This window comes from Cnephaeus nilssonii, assembly GCF_951640355.1.
Source record: "Cnephaeus nilssonii genome assembly, chromosome: 5".
In the NCBI taxonomy this organism is placed as follows: Eukaryota; Metazoa; Chordata; class Mammalia; order Chiroptera; family Vespertilionidae; genus Cnephaeus; species Cnephaeus nilssonii.
In genome coordinates, this window is record NC_137076.1 from 88561746 (window position 1) to 88574310 (window position 12565).

General features: G+C 56.2%; 1 protein-coding gene across 5 annotated transcripts in view; it reads left to right on the forward strand.

Moving 5' to 3' along the window:
• Positions 1-12565, forward strand: part of NDST1 (N-deacetylase and N-sulfotransferase 1) — a 52498-nt gene that overhangs the window by 12806 nt on the left and 27127 nt on the right. Inside the window, exon 1 of one of the 5 annotated variants that reach the window (XM_079770508.1) lies at positions 4670-4744. The exons of 2 other annotated variants lie outside the window; for them this stretch is intronic. The gene's annotated coding sequence lies outside the window, so the exon portion shown is untranslated. Of the gene's footprint in view, positions 1-4669; positions 4745-5636; positions 6128-11676; positions 12206-12565 lie in introns of those variants that run through there. 2 more of the 5 variants (XM_079770510.1, XM_079770511.1) reach the window with 2 other exon arrangements.

The following is a 12565-nucleotide window of genomic DNA, read 5'->3' on the forward strand; positions in this document are numbered from 1 at the left end:
TTGAGGCAGAAGGGTGCGGGGTGTGCTTGAGGAACAGCAAGGAGGCTGGCGTGGCCGGGGCAGGAAGAATAAGAGCCATCCTGGTGGGCGATGGGCCAAGGGAGTGTGCAGGGCCTCCTGGCCCAGCCAGAGGACTTACTGTTGTGTCGGAGTAGAGGGGAAGCGGCTGAGGGGCTGGCCGAGGTCTGACTTGTTTCGACGTACGTGTAAGAGGGATCGTGTGAGCTACCGCGTGGAGAGGAGACCAGGTGGAAGCGGGACTCTGGCCAGGAGGCTGCTGCAGTCACTCCCATGAGGGAGGACCTCAGTGTGGGGACGGTTGGGGAATCCCTTTCTGGCTCGATTTGGCAGGATGAGCCAGTGGATTAAACGTGGGGTGTGAAAGGTTTCTGTCCTGAGGACTGTGTTCTCATTTACTGAGACAGGGAAGGCTGCAGGACAGGCAGGTTTGGGGAGAAACATGGAGATTTCAGGTCAGAGGTGTTAGGTTGGCACTTACCCTGGGGTTGGGAGATGGTCCTGGGCCTGCCCCGTCTTGTTATTGAAGGGCGATTTCCAAGGGGCCAGGAGGGTACCTGGGAGGACTCTCCTGTGCCCCAAGGACCTAGTCTCTCTTCGTAAAGCTCCTCCTGCTTTTCCCTTCCTCTGTGACATGACCTCTCTGAGCCTCAATGTTCCCATCTATAAAATGGGCCAACTACAGTACCTGCATCAGGGTCACTGTGAGGGTTAAATGAGAAAATGTGCACAAAGCACTTATCCAAGGCCCTGTCGCACACAGCACCCAGTGAACCGGCTGTTAGTAGCAGTGGCCTGTGTCGTCGGTCAGATTGAAGGGTTTTGCCTGGTGGGTGGTGGGAGCCATGGAAGGTGATTGAGTAGGAGCATGTTTCACATGTGGATTGAGGAGGCAACTGTTAGTGTGGAGACTCAGGCTGAGCCCCTTCCACCTGCCAGAGTGAGAGCTGAGGGCCGGCACTGATGGACTCTCCTGACCTTCCCCACCTAAGAGTCTGCGTTGACTTGGCATGGGCAGCCTCTGCCCAGCCCAGGCCCCTTGGGATGGGGTGGCCATTGTCCCTACGTTCTCCTACAGGACCCCTTGTCTCTGTGTCCCAGGGCTGACCTTACGAACTGAGTGAGAGGCATTGAAGGACGGGTGACAGTGAGGGGACTTGAGTTGCATGTAGGGCTCTGGACAGGGCCCGCGGGGGCAGGGCAGGCCTGGAGTGCCATTCCACTGGGCACTTGTGTGAGTCAGCCGGGTGGCGCTTGCTGCCGCGGAGCTGTGGAAAGGTTGACAGAGGCGGAATGTGGCCCCCTCAGGACCCACACTTCAGTGGTGCCCAGGCATGCTGGCTGGCCCTGTGTTTTTCAAGCCTGTTTCCCAGCAGTCGAGCCGTGCCAGGATGGCCAAGGACATTTCAGAGTCCCCCAGGGCTCACAGCCAAGCTGTCACCAAGCATTGCTTGTTTTCCCAGGGTCCAAGGGTTTTTAGGGATGGAGGAGGCTCTGGAGATATTCCAGGGACTTTTCTCAACAGCTGGGTAAATTGAGAGAGAGCAAGGCACTTGACCAAGGTCTCACAAGGCTGCCTCCCTCCTATCTGCCACCTCCCTCTGTTCCCATGTCCCTTGCTCAGACTCCTGGCCTCCTGCCCAGATGTTTGTAACAACCTCCATCTTGTGGGCTCTCCAAGAGCTGTGTTTGTCCTTCTATTATCATAATCTTGCCATAACCTGCCAGGCACGCACACTGTTTGAGTGTGTCTGGTCTCCTGGTGCCTCTAGTCCCAGACAGAGCAGTGTGCAGCACCGAGGTGCTGAGCTCGGGCCCACAGCCAGACCACCCTCAGTTCGAATCCCAGCTCTGCCCCTTCCTAGCTTGGCGACCTGGGGCCAGATGCTCCACATTTCTGAGTCTTAGCATCTCCGTCTGTGAAATGAAAACTGTAGCAGTACTTAATTTACTGATAGTTAAATGAGATAGTATATAACACCTGCACGGAGTGAGCTCAACAATGGTCACTTTGTTATCGGGCCATCAGGGCTGGTTACACTGAAAAGTCAAGGGCACGGAGGGGAGACAAAGCCCTGGACGGGGAGGCGGGAGGTGCACACTCCAGATCCCCTCTCAAGCACTGCCTCGGTGTGTGCTTTTTGGGAAGTCACTCCTCTGCAGGGAACACCAGCTTCCTCATTTGAAAAAGAAGAAATCCCTGCTCTGTTCCTATAAGGTTGTCATGTGATGCCAAAGCAATGTTGGTGAAAAAGCTTGGCGTCTGTGTAATGATTTGAAAATGGCACAGCAGTGGCTGTGGTGTGCTGGTGGTGATGAGGACATTGTAGCCACAGCGGCGGGCAACTGGCTTGGCTGGAGGCTGGTCAGCCTGCAAATGCCCAGCGCCCATGCGGGCTTCCCGTCCCCGCCTGCGCCCGGCCTCCACTAGCCTGCCTTTCACATTAGCCTCAGCGTTGCGCCCTCGATGTGGGAGGTACAAAGACCCGATGGCATCTTCCAGGCCCAGTGGGTTTTGGGTGCTCTGTGGTTGATGTCATGGAATGCCAGGATGGAAGCCAGACACCAGTTTGAATCTCAGCTAAGCACTTCGCAGCTGGGAGCTTGAGCTTGCTTATCTGCCATGAGCCTCAGTTTCCACGTTTGTAAATGAGGCCCCGCAGGAGTGGAGCCAAGCAGTTAGCAAAGGGCCCCGCATCCAGTTACACAGCTGACGTTGTATAAAGTGTTGTCCACCTGGAGCGTGGTGACTTACGGATTTATGGACAGTGGGGAGTGGGGGTCATTGTGCCCGTTTCTGGGGTGAGCTGTGGAGGTCAGTTATGATCCCTACAGAACCGCCCAGCTTAGAGTTAGGAGGGCCCTCGGAGCCACCTGGCGTTATTCCATCTCACAGGTGAGCAAAGAAGGTCCAGAAAGGAGCCGAGGCTTGCCTGAGGTGCCTGAGGTGCCTGAGGTCACAGGCAAGGCTGGGACTAGGTGAGGCAAGTGAGGCCCCCAGAGCCAGCTTGAAGGAGTGTTGACTCAGGCGCGCGGGGAGGTGGCGCTCCCTCCCAGTGTTGCCAGGGGCACACCAGCACGTGAGGGGGTGCCTCCTGACCGAGCGCCTGCTGCCTCACTGGGCTCACCTAGAGGTCTAGGACCAGAACTCTGGTCTCCTGAGCCTTGGGAGTGTGGGGACACCTGTGAGGCACCTTCTAGAGTCTCACTGAGACCCCCTGGGTCCCTGTAAAAGGAGTCTGTGATATATAGGTCACCCGGCATGGTTTGCTGTGTCTCTGCTCTCTCGCAGCGTATGCTCCAGAGAAAGCGAGGCCTGCCTGTCCCCTCCTGCTCCCTTCCCTGCCAGCTGCGCCTCTTTGTGAGCATATTGAGCCCCTCGCCACCGAGGTGTGTTGGCGGGGGCTCTTGTCGCGGCGACAAGCCCCAGCAAGTCTGGAGGGACGAGGCCACTTTCATGTGGGCCTTGGGTCTCAGCAGGCCCCATGTTATGCCGGTCAGGCCTCAGAAGATTAGGGGCTTCTGCAGCTCAAGCGCCTCAAAGCTTTCTCTCCCTCCTTGGAGCCCCCGAGAACCTGGCTGCCCTCCCCTCTGGCCACAGGGCCCGGAGCCTTTCAGTTCTGTCTGGCAGGCAGCCTGGTTGTGATGTATCCTCCTGGGCCAGTCTGCCCATCACCACCACCACCAGGCCTCAGGTGACTTGTTAAGAGGTGGCCGGGACGGCTCTTCCCTGCAGGGGTGCCTGGGATTTACCTGGGGCTGGCAGCACCATAGGCCCCCCTCCTGGGGTGACAGGAGGGGCCGTGGACGGTCTGCCCAGTCTCCATCCCCAAGCCCCATGCATGCAAGCACACCATCTTTTTTCTCTATTTCTGCTCTTGAGGCCTCAAATTATGTCATTAGCAGGTTGCCTTGTGCTTTCCTTGGTGTCGCTAAAAAGGCAAAAACCCTGGCGGGTGGACGCTCTTCCATGTTTGCTGCCGGGAAGTGAGCCCAGGCCAGCCGGGCCCCGTTCCAGCTGCCTGTGTGGCCAGGTCGCTGCTTTCTGGGCTGCGTGAGGCCCTCCTCACTCTAGCACCTGACACTCTGGCAGTCACCGGCTTCCTCCCGGCAGGCCGGGGCGATGGGAAGGGCCAGCTGGGGTGCAGGAAGGGCCAAAAGCCAACGCCACAGCCGCTTTGACCACCAGCTGACCCCACCTGAGCATATCAGTCTTCTTCCTCTTCTCAGGACGGGTGGGGAAACTGAGGCCTGGAGTAGGGGAGGGCCTTGCTTAAGATCACATAGGAGGTCAGGCAGAACTGCCAAGCAGCTACGCTTGCTGCCAGCGAGGGCTCCTCCGCTCCTGGCTGTCACCGTTCCTGAGTGGGACCAGAAGCATAAGGGTCAGGGACATGCTTTCTCTTCTTCCGTGGGAGGCACCTAAAGCAGGGGTCCCTGCCGTCTGGGGGGATCCCTGGGCCGGGGACGGAATTGGGCTGAGGTCCAGTAGGTAGGGGCTGGTGGCCTCTGACCAGAGACGTGGTGGGGGTGGGGTGCTGAAGGCTTCCGGGAACATGGTTGGTGGCTCAGGGTGCCCTGGGGCCACCCCCTCCCTCCCGGGGAGGGGACTGGCTGACTGTAATGCCATTTGTCCTGGCTCTGGGATTAGGTGCGGCGTGTTAAGTGAGGAGTGGAGCCATTGAGAGGACGCGGTGCAGTAAAGCGGCTGCTGCCTGGAGCTCCGGTGGGTCTTGTCATTCTCTCCCTGGGTTCCCTGTACCCTCTGACCATGGCCCCTAGTGCCCTCGCTGCTCTCCAGCCCTCCCAGGTCTGTCTGGATGTATGTGTGCATGCGGCGTGTGCGTGTTCATACCCACGCAAGAGGGGCCCAGGGTGCAGAGGAGGGGGTTGGCTGGCCCCGGAGCCTGGCGCTGGGTCCTGTCTGCCTTCAGGACCAGAAGCAGGTTCCTTCAGTGTCCCAGCCCCTGGGGTCGCTGCAGGACTGGCCGGCAGCTCCTGATGGAGGGGAAGGAGGTGTGGGAAGGAAGGAAGGGATCAGTTTCTCTTGCGACTTGTGACAGCTTGGCAAGCCCGCAAATCCACCTGAAGCCGACAGGTCTGAGAGTTAAAGATTTACCGCAGGGCCATGGGGAGCTGGAATGGTGAGGTTCCAGGGTGCTCATGTGTCACGTTTGTGGCTTCAGTCCTGTCTAGACCTTGAGAGCCACGGCTCATCAAAGCCCACAGGGCCCCTAGAGGGTTTCCATGTTTTTAATGTGGGGCCAGTCAGAGCCGCCCTGAATTTTGTAGAATGTGGGTGAGAGTCCAGTAGCAGCCCTCAGTATATTCTCGAAGGCTTCTGTCCCCAGGAGGTCATCAGCTTCCCATCTGGTTCGCTCCCCTCATTGTCCAGTTGAAGAAACAGAAGCACAGAGAAAGGGAAGGCCAAGCCCGGAGGCACAGAGGCGCTGGGATGCTGATGTGGACTTCGGGCCCACATGGGTTTTGGCTTCCGCATCCACGAGATGGAGGTTCCCCAGATATGCCTGCTCCTCGGAATTTCTCATGGGGCATCTGGTGATGTGGGGTGGGCATGTGGGAGGGCAGGGGCTGGCCTTGACTGGCCTTTCCCTGCTCCTCTGCGGGGGTGGCAGCCAGGGGAGAAGCTCAGGGCGTGATAAACTTGCTTCTACTTCACTGGGAACCCGTGACGAATAAATGAGGGCACGCCGGCCGTGTTTGCTACAGTACCGCGCACGCAGCAGACCGTGAGGTTGTCGGTCACCATCGTCCTTCCTGTCGGTGGTTAGCTGAGATCTGCTTCTGAGCTTCACTCCTGCCTCTCTTTCCTCTTCCTTAGCAGGAGGCCTCTTCCTGGGGCATGGAGGCAGTCCCCTTTCTCATGTGGGGTTCCTGCCTGGGATGACAGAGGCCCCTGATGTAGGAGAAGGTAGGGACCCCCTAGCTGAGGTCCTGCCTCTCTGGGACCTGTGCTGGCTCTTCTGTCAGTAACGGCTTTCCCATTGCAGATTCTCCTGGGTTAGCCTACGTTTAGGCAGTTGGGGCCAGCCGCCCGCAGAAAGCCTCTCTCTGGATATGCTTTGGGCTGAAGACCTGGCTCAAGAAGGTGAGGAATGGTGGCTAGCAGGACTCTATAGAGGTTACAGGCAGGGGCTCTATGTGGGCTGGCTTGGGCTCTTAGCTCCACCTCTGCCTAGCTGTGTGACCTTCAGTCAGTTGCTTACTCTCTCTGAGCCTAGGTTTTCTCATCTGTGAGGTGCACATGTCAGTGGTACCACCTCTCAGGATGTGAGGATTGGGTGTGATAATTCAGGGGAAGCTCTCAGCACAGCCGGGTGTGGGGCTGGTGAGTTACCGGGAGCTCAGTCACTGCCGGCTGCTGTCAGCCAGGGAGGGTATGGTATTTGCAAAGAAATATCACTCTAGTCTTTTTGAGTGCCCGTGATCTGAGCCTAAGAAAAATAGGGATGGATTTGACTGTAGCAAGTGGATTTGGGGGTTGGGAGGAGGGAGCCCGATTCTGGGAAGCTGAATGGGCTCATGAGGATCATGCCCTGGGGTGGGCCTGCCCATCTGGGTCTGCGCTGGGAGCTTCAGGGGGCCTGGAGCCTGACCTTGGGACAGGAGGGCAGCTGGTCCTGATTTTCTTGTTCCCCATTCTGCGCCCCCCCCCCCCCCCCCCCCCCGCAATCTGACTTGTTTGTTTGCTCCGTAAGCCCTTTCCTCAGAGCTGGTGCAAAGGTAAACTCTCAACTCAGGCCCTGTTGGAAGAAAGACAAATTCTCCACAAGCAGGTCTACGTTCCTGAGGTTTCTGCTGGGCAGTCCCTGCCGGGGAACCCACAACAACCGGGTTGAGAACCTGCGAATGAACCAGGGTTTTATGCTTTGTTTGCTTGTACATTGATGGATGATTTATGGGTCTGCTTCCAAGAAGGCTCATTAGAGTCTGCTTTTAAGTTAAAATACACATAAAATGAATGAAAACAAAAACAGAAAAAGCACCATTCAAAGGGCCCAGAGAGTGGGATGTCCTGGGTGAACACAGAGGACCCGGGATTTGAAGGATGATGGGCTCGGTGGCTCTGTGCTGAGATTCCCCATCACCCCCTCATTAGCTCTGTGTGCTGGGGTAACTCAGTGGCCCCCTCTGGGCCTCAGTTTCCTTATCTGTGAGATGAGTGGAAAGTAGGTGACGGTGCTGTCGTAAGGGTTAAATAATAGCACTCAGACAGGCATATCCTGTCCAATAAATGGAAATTTGTATTATTAATGCATTCAGCTCGGAGATGCCTCATAGCAGATTCAAAAGGTGAAGGTAGCAGGCAAGGGCCCATAGCTCATGGGTGCCGACCATGGGTAGGAGGCCACTTCTGCCTTGGACCACTGCTTCTTGTGAAGTGGCGGACCAGTGTTCTAGTTGTAAGAGCAGCTGACATCTGGCGTTGCACGGTGGGATGCAGAGCAGGGGAGCTCCTCGAGGACTTGAAAGCCACAGCTGGCAGAGTCCCACCTCCCGCTAAGGCTGGCCCGAGAGGGGGATGGGCAGGGTTTTCTTGGACGAGAAAATGAACCAAGGTAGGTGGGGGGTGGGTCAGGCCTAGCAGGTGCATCCCCAGGGGTTTTCTCTCTCTGGGCCTCAGTGTCCCCGTGTGCTCACTGCAGGGTACACTGCACACTCTTTGGCCTTGAGACTGAGCTAGACTGCAACAGTCCCTTGGTGGTGGCCTTGGACTCCAGGGTGGCTGATGGGCAGCAGCTCGGCCCGAAGCCAGGCAGCACTGCAGGGCTGTGGGGGATGGGGTGTGCATCGAATTCCAGCAGAGGAGGGATTTGCTTCTGGTGTGGGCCTCCCAGCGGTGCGATTGAGCTGAGAAACTCCTGCACAGCTGGGAAGCAAATGTGGAGTATTTTCTCGGCTGTGCTATACATGTGGCTGGGGTAGGCTGGGGCAGGGTGGCTGGTGGAGTTTGGTGGCTGTGGGGTGTGTCTGGGCCGTGGGTGGTGAGGTGACTGTGCTGGGAGGGGCTGGGTCAGCTATGGGGAGTGTTCCTGGGATTGCTTGTGGGACTATCAAAACCTGGACGGCAACCATCCCTCCGCCCCCAAGCCCAGTGGCCATTCACATGCTTTTTAAAAATATATACTTTTATTTATTTCAGAGAGGAAGGGAGAGGGAGAGAGAGATAGAAACGTCACTGATGAGAGAGAATCATTGATCAGCTGCCTCCTATATGCCCCACCCTGGGGATGGAGTCCACAACATAGGCATGTGCCATGACTGGAATCGAACCACGACCTCCTGGTTCATAGGTCAAAGCTCAATCACTGAGCCACGCTGCCGGCCATTCACATACCTTTGAGCCTCTTTATAGGTGTCATCCTGCACCTCCTCTCAACTCCCCACCCTATTCTTGTGCCTGTGGCCCAGATGCCTGTGTTGGCACCATGTGAACATGTAAGCATCATAAGAGTTTTCCTGTGCTTTCGTGTGCATGTGAGTGTGGGAGATGTCGGGAACGTTTGTCAGGTGTAACGCAGGCAAGAAATCACATCTGGGCTGGCTGAGCATGCGGGCCTGTGAGGGCCTTCATTCATCCCGCAGCAGCATCACAGCAGAGACAAAGCCTCAGCCCACAGGCCTGCATCTTCAGTGCCCAGCGCCATGCGTGCCCCTAGTGGTGCTCAGTAGGTGCAGAGGAGGGAACAGGGAGCGGTCATCTGCTTGTCCCTGACTCCCAGCGTGCTCCCAGAGCTGGCCTCCCTTCCTCACTATTAGTTGGATATGTGGCCTTGGGCCAGTTCCTTCCTGAACCTCAGTTTCCAGGTCTGCTAAATGGATAATGTTTCTTAATCTATATCACTGTGTGCCAGGCACTTAGCTGTCATCTCTCTTAGTCTTGGCAGCGTATAGATAAGTAGTATAAACCCCATTTTACACTTGGGGAAACTGAGGCTCAAAGAGGTTGAGTGATTTGCTCAAAGGTCACAAGGTTAGTAAATAATGGAGGCCAGATTCAATCCCTGGCGGGCTGGCTCCACGCTGAGCCTGTAACTGCCATACCGACAGCCACTGCTGCCTCTCAGATTGTTGGGGGGTAAAACAGCATGAGGCATACAGACCTTCACAGGAGGCCCACTGCGCATAGTAGGCACCAAGTATATGCAAGTTATGTACAGGTGCATGTCACCGTGAAAGGCACAAGAAGCTCAGTCTCAGGGAGCTCTTGGTTGCACTTGTTGAGCCCACCTGTCCATCCAGGGCGGAGCTGGACCCCTCCCCAGACCTGATCTCTGGACCGCTTGGTCTCTGGGAAGGCCCATATAACTCTGCCTCCTTTCTCTCTGGGCCCTAGAGAGGATTATGGGGAACCAGAACATTTCAGAATAGGGAGCGGGGCAGGGAGTGACTTTCAACTCCCAAGCAATGGCCACAGTTACCGTGGTATTTCCCGAAAGTGCGGCGTTGCCATGGTATCTCCATGACAACCAGAGCATCTCATTCATTATCCCCAGCACCTTGGCAGGGAAAGCTGGACCTAGGGCTGGGAGAGCACAGTGGGAGCCTGGCTGAGGGTAGAGGCCTCTGTGCCTGCAGCCCCCTCATGCTGTCCTGCCATCCCAGCCAAGGTTTCCCTGCAGACTCGGGACCCCCTCTCATGGGGTCTGGATTCAAATTTCAGCTCTGCCTCTGACTAGCTGTGCGATTCTGGGCAAGTGACTTAATCTCTCTGAGCCTCATTTTTCTCAGTTGTAAATGTGAATAATGTCAGTATTAGTTGTAAAAGGGCTTAGCACAGGGCCCGGCTCATGGTAAATGCTCAATACATGGAAGCAGTAAAAATAACAATGGTGATAATTATAATGGTTGGTTTTTTTTAAATTATTATAGAAACCTCTGAGTGTCATGGAGGAATGACAAGATTTTGAGTCAAGACTTAGTTTCCTACGTGACTGTGGCAAATCACTTCACCTTGAAGCCTCAGCCTCCTTATTTGTGAATTGGGGATAACAACAGCTGCTCATTTATTCATGTCCTGAGTACTCAGTAAGCACCTATGCCTGGGAAAGTCTTGGGAGCTTCCAGGGTAAATCAGACTTATTCCTGCCCTACAGGGCACCCAGGCATATGGGGAAGGGGAAGAAAGGAAATTGGTATTTGGGGAGGCCCTCTGTGTGCCAGCTGCCAGGCAGGGCCTGCCCGCGCAGAGGTCAGGAAGTCCTGGTCCAGCCCCGGGACCTGCAGGCTACAGAGTGCAGAGCTGTTAGTGGAAACGCCCCGAGTCTACTCTGTATGGACCACACACTCAGGTGCACTCAGGCTCTGGGCAGGAAGCCAAAGGAGGGAAGGAGGGTGCCTGTGGCACTGTGTTGACGGGGGAACACATGGCCAGCCTACCCGAGGCAGGTGCTGCAAGTGCCTCCGCTGATGGTGGCCAGTAGGGATGCGTGCCCCGTGTCACTAGAACGTGCTCGTTTTAAAGGCAACCTAGAAGTTGTGTGAAATCTTCTGATTTTAAAATGTTGATAACTAATCTCAAATTAAAGAAAAATGTTGTGCAGGTCAAAGGGCACACATCTGCATCCTATTCTGGCCTGAGGTCCTGGTTTTCAGCCTTGGCTGTGGAGTGGGGATGGGTGGGAAGCCTGAGGAATGGGACCCCCCGGGGGCAGGAGGGGTCACGGTGCGTGGGGATGACTTCAGAGAGGTGATGACACTGGAACTGGGGTCTTGAAGGATGAATAAGTGTCCCAGGGGTAGGGGAGGCATTCCAGGCAATGGGAACGTCATTAGAAAGGCCTAAATGCTTGACCAAGATTGGTGACTGGTTGGGCGAGGCTGCAGTTTGGCTGGTGATGTCAGCAGGGCCCAGGCAGAGTCCGGGCCCTGGACAGCAGGGGTTGTTGAGGCCTCAGTCCCCAGCTGTCTTTGAGGCTTTGGTGGCTCCAAGGGGGATTAGAAACCCTCCAGCTCCCCATCCCTGGAGTCCGGGGTTCTGGCACACAGGCTATTGGATGAAGGCCTTGAATGACTGGGGTCAGACCTGTGAAAGGGTGCGGTGGGGCAGGGGGGGGGGGGTAGTGCTGGAGACCAGCTGGCTGGAGACCAGTGCTTATTCACAAAGCTCCTGGCTCCTCCCACCCCCATCCCAGGTACTTGGACTTATCTGGGGACAGGCTGGTGGGCCCATTTTCTTGCTTCCTTTACCCTCTCTCTAGCCTGGGCTGGGCTGGGCTTTACCATGGCCTTCTCCCTAGCCTCCTGGCCTCTAACCTTCTGGCCCCTCCCTGCCCAACCATCTAGTTCCTGGGAAAGGCCACAGCCTCTGCAAATGGGGATTCAGAGGGAGCACGCAGAGCTTTGCAGTGTTCGTAGGCTCAGTTATTGTCCACATGATGAGTACTTGAAATAAACAACAGGCATGATCATAGCGGCTGACCCTCCACGGTGTGCATCAGGCATGGCTCTGAGCACTTTATATGGATCAACTCACTTAATTTTCACAATGGGAAAATTCACATACTCTGGGAAGTATGTCAAGTTTTTCTCTTTTACAGATCAGGAAATGGGGCACAGAAAAGTTAACTTACCCAGGATTTCACAAGTACTGGGTGGCGGGCTTGGGTTTGAACGGAGGTGCCTGGCTCTATTAGCCTAGGGCTTTAGGTCCACGGATGGGTTTGGGGTCACAGGGTCTGGACTTCTTGAAATCATTACAGCATTTTCCAGGGCATGTGCATATTTTTTGATGGAAAAATGTTATCTGATTCCCACAAGGGTCTGTGTCCCCCAGATGTCTGAGACGCTGCTGATTGCATCATTACCACACACGCTGTTGGTGCAGTAGACCGAGGGCCAGTGCCCACAGCGCCAAGCCTGCAAGGGAAGTGAGGGTGGGTGGCCTCATGCCTCAGTGGCAAGCAGGGCGCCATTGGAGCAGCTCTCCCTCCCCCACAGGTCTGTCCTGGCCCCGGGCCGAGGGGTGGGGCTCACTGGGATCGCAGGGCAGAGGGCTGCCCTTATCAGTGGCAGTAGGACACAGGTGCACCCTAGGTATACACAGGACCAGTCGCCTCGGCCCTCCTGACTCCACCCAGGAAACTTGTCCCTTTTGCCTGCTGTCAGCTGGAACGTCTGAGGCCCTGGAAAGCCCACACACTATCTCAACTCCCAGCTGCGTGTGGTATGTGCCCCTCCCTCTTCCTACCCCTGGTCAGCCCTTACTTGTTCTGCTGATCAGCTCAGGTACCACTTCTTCCGTGAAGCCTTCCTCAGTCCCCTCCCTCCAGGGATGTTGGTGGCCTTCAGGTCTCAAACACTCTCCCTTCCCCACTGCCTTATAGGTGCCTGTTTCCGTGGTGGCCTTGGGTTCCCCATGGTGCTGGCACATAGTAGGGACTGAATTGTAGACTATCAGCGGTGAAAGAGCCCCTAGAAACCATCTGGCCCAAACCCCTCTCTAATAGACAGGAAGCCCAGAGAGGGCGGGGCAGGTTGTGCTCGGGGTCACACAGCACATTATGACAGAACTGGGAGCAGACTT